This window comes from Electrophorus electricus, unplaced genomic scaffold, assembly GCF_041902795.1.
Source record: "Electrophorus electricus isolate QZ-2024a unplaced genomic scaffold, ASM4190279v1 Scaffold108, whole genome shotgun sequence".
Taxonomy (NCBI): Eukaryota; Metazoa; Chordata; class Actinopteri; order Gymnotiformes; family Gymnotidae; genus Electrophorus; species Electrophorus electricus.
The window spans coordinates 12,501-15,592 of record NW_027658390.1 but is presented as its reverse complement, the minus strand read 5'-3'; the positions used below and the strand labels follow the sequence as shown (position 1 = coordinate 15,592).

The 3,092-nt window shown below is 59.2% G+C and overlaps 1 non-coding gene across 1 annotated transcript; it reads left to right on the top strand.

Annotated features, from left to right (window-relative positions):
• The first annotated feature begins 391 nt into the window (after positions 1-391).
• LOC145654026 (18S ribosomal RNA) lies at positions 392-2,231 on the top strand. Its single transcript, XR_014120258.1, has one exon. It is a non-coding gene; the product is annotated as an 18S ribosomal RNA (ribosomal RNA).
• The last annotated feature ends 861 nt before the right edge of the window (positions 2,232-3,092 follow it).

The window sequence follows — 3,092 nt, the reverse complement described above, 5'->3', positions numbered from 1 at the left end:
CACGAAACGTAGGTTGAGCGAGGCTAGGGGGGAGGGAATTCGACGAGGTCTTTCCCTTGTCCCCCCACCAGCGGCCCACGAAAATCAAAACGGCGTGAAGAGAGGGAACGCCGAAAGCACCTGGAGTCGGCCGTCCGCACCTCCGGAGGAGGTGGACGGGGTACGGTGCGGGCATGACCGGATGGGACAGCTTTGCATCAAGGTGAGAGGTCGGCGTCCGAAGGCCAGAGGGCGGTGCGCGAGCACGTTTACACTGGCCGCGGAAGCTGTCCTGGGTAGCCCTGTATGGCGTCTGGACCTGACGGCGCACGCACTTACAACCCGCTGCTTCCTAGCCCCCGGAAGGGGAGGCGGATGTCACTCGTGGTTCATCCCAGACCACGGTGCAAACTACCTGGTTGATCCTGCCAGTAACATATGCTTGTCTCAAAGATTAAGCCATGCAGGTCTAAGTGCACACGGCCGGTACAGTGAAACTGCGAATGGCTCATTAAATCAGTTATGGTTCCTTTGATCGCTCCACACGTTACTCGGATAACTGTGGTAATTCTAGAGCTAATACATGCAAACGAGCGCTGACCCTTCGGGGGATGCGTGCATTTATCAGACCCAAAACCCATCCGGGGGGCTCGGGCCCCCCGGCCGCTTTGGTGACTCTAGATAACCTCGGGCCGATCGCGCGCCCTCCGCGGCGGCGACGTCTCATTCGAATGTCTGCCCTATCAACTTTCGATGGTACCATAGTCGGCTACCATGGTGACCACGGGTAACGGGGAATCAGGGTTCGATTCCGGAGAGGGAGCCTGAGAAACGGCTACCACATCCAAGGAAGGCAGCAGGCGCGCAAATTACCCATTCCCGACACGGGGAGGTAGTGACGAAAAATAACGATACAGGTCTCTTTCGAGGCCCTGTAATCGGAATGAGCGTATCCTAAACCCATGGGTGAGGACCCATTGGAGGGCAAGTCTGGTGCCAGCAGCCGCGGTAATTCCAGCTCCAATAGCGTATATTAAAAGTTGCTGCAGTTAAAAAGCTCGTAGTTGGATGTCGGGAGTGGGCTGGCGGTCCGCCGCGAGGCGTGCCACCGCCTGTCTCAGACCCTGTCTCCCGGTGCCCCCCGGATGCCCTTGGCTGGGTGTCCGGACGGGGCTCGGAGCGTTTACTTTGAAAAAATTAGAGTGTTCAAAGCGGGCCCGCTTCTCGCCTGAATACCTGAGCTAGGAATAATGGAATAGGACTCCGGTTCTATTTTGTGGGTTTCCTGAACCAGGGCCATGATTAAGAGGGACGGCCGGGGGCATTCGTATTGCGCCGCTAGAGGTGAAATTCTTGGACCGGCGCAAGACGGACGAAAGCGAAAGCATTTGCCAAGAATGTTTTCATTAATCAAGAACGAAAGTCGGAGGTTCGAAGACGATCAGATACCGTCGTAGTTCCGACCGTAAACTATGCCGACCCGCGATCCGGCGGCGTTATTCCCATGACCCGCCGGGCAGCGTGAGGGAAACCACGAGTCTGTGGGTTCCGGGGGGAGTATGGTTGCAAAGCTGAAACTTAAAGGAATTGACGGAAGGGCACCACCAGGAGTGGAGCCTGCGGCTTAATTTGACTCAACACGGGAAACCTCACCCGGCCCGGACACGGAAAGGATTGACAGATTGATAGCTCTTTCTCGATTCTGTGGGTGGTGGTGCATGGCCGTTCTTAGTTGGTGGAGCGATTTGTCTGGTTAATTCCGATAACGAACGAGACTCCGGCATGCTAAATAGTTACGCGGCCCTCCGCGGTCGGCGTCAAACTTCTTAGAGGGACAAGTGGCGTTCAGCCACGCGAGATGGAGCAATAACAGGTCTGTGATGCCCTTAGATGTCCGGGGCTGCACGCGCGCCACAATGGTTGGATCAGCGTGTGCCTACCCTACACCGAGAGGTGCGGGTAATCCGCTGAACCCCATTCGTGATGGGGACTGGGGATTGCAATTATTCCCCATGAACGAGGAATTCCCAGTAAGCGCGGGTCATAAGCTCGCGTTGATTAAGTCCCTGCCCTTTGTACACACCGCCCGTCGCTACTACCGATCGGATGGTTTAGTGAGGTCCTCGGATCGGCCCCGCCGGGGCTCCTCGCGGGCCTTGGCGGAGCGCCGAGAAGTCGATCAAACTTGACTATCTAGAGGAAGTAAAAGTCGTAACAAGGTTTTCGTAGGTGAACCTGCGAAAGGATCATTAACGGGTAACGCTGTCCGGCGTGCCTCCTCTCCCGACCCCCTCGACTTCGCCGTCCCCCCGCGTCGGGGCCCAGGGTCGAAAGGGTCTTCGGGGTTGCTGTTACACGTGGTCGCTTGCAGGTCAGGCTGGACAGAAGGCATAAAGGAGGAGCCTAGTCCCTCCCACCCCTTCCTCGTCCTCCGCCTCTTCCTCCGCGTCGTCCTTCAGCACCCCCCCCCCGCAGGCCCCGGTATTCTCTGGGTTCCAGCGCGAGAGACGCGTCGTTCAAAAAACTCGGCGTCCCCGCTCGTCGGGCGAAGGCCGGTTTCCCCTCACCTTGCCGGCAGGAGAAGCGCCTGCGAGTCGAGCGGGTCGTACGGGTCCGTCCCGCGCCCTCCCTCTCGCTCGCACGGCCGCTGCCTCCGTCCACCGCGAGGGGTTTTCCTATTTTGTTGTCCTTGTCATTCATCCCCGTCCCCTTGCTCGCTGACGAGCGGACTTTCCGGGGGGGGTTGCGAGCGCTGCTCCTCGTGGGGCAGGCCATGGCCCTTCCTGTGTTCGTCCGCCCACCGGCGTCCTGGGGCGTGGTGGTGGTGGGTGGCGCAGCCGGTTCCCCTGCTTCTCTCTCTCAGAAAGGAGTCTCAGGGGGACCCCCGGCAGGTACCTAGGGCTTGGCCCACGCTACGTGAGTTCCACCCCTTTCGAGGGGTCGGACGGGGCGGGCGCGGAGGGCCGCGGTTCAAAGACTGACTCGTCTGCCACGTGGGGCGTGTGGGCAAAGCGCAACCCCGCGCCCGTTTCAACACTCGCAGACGGGGGCGCCTGACCGGTTGGTGAAACCTTTTAAACCTGTCTTTGTAGTCGTGGTGAAAGACCTAAACT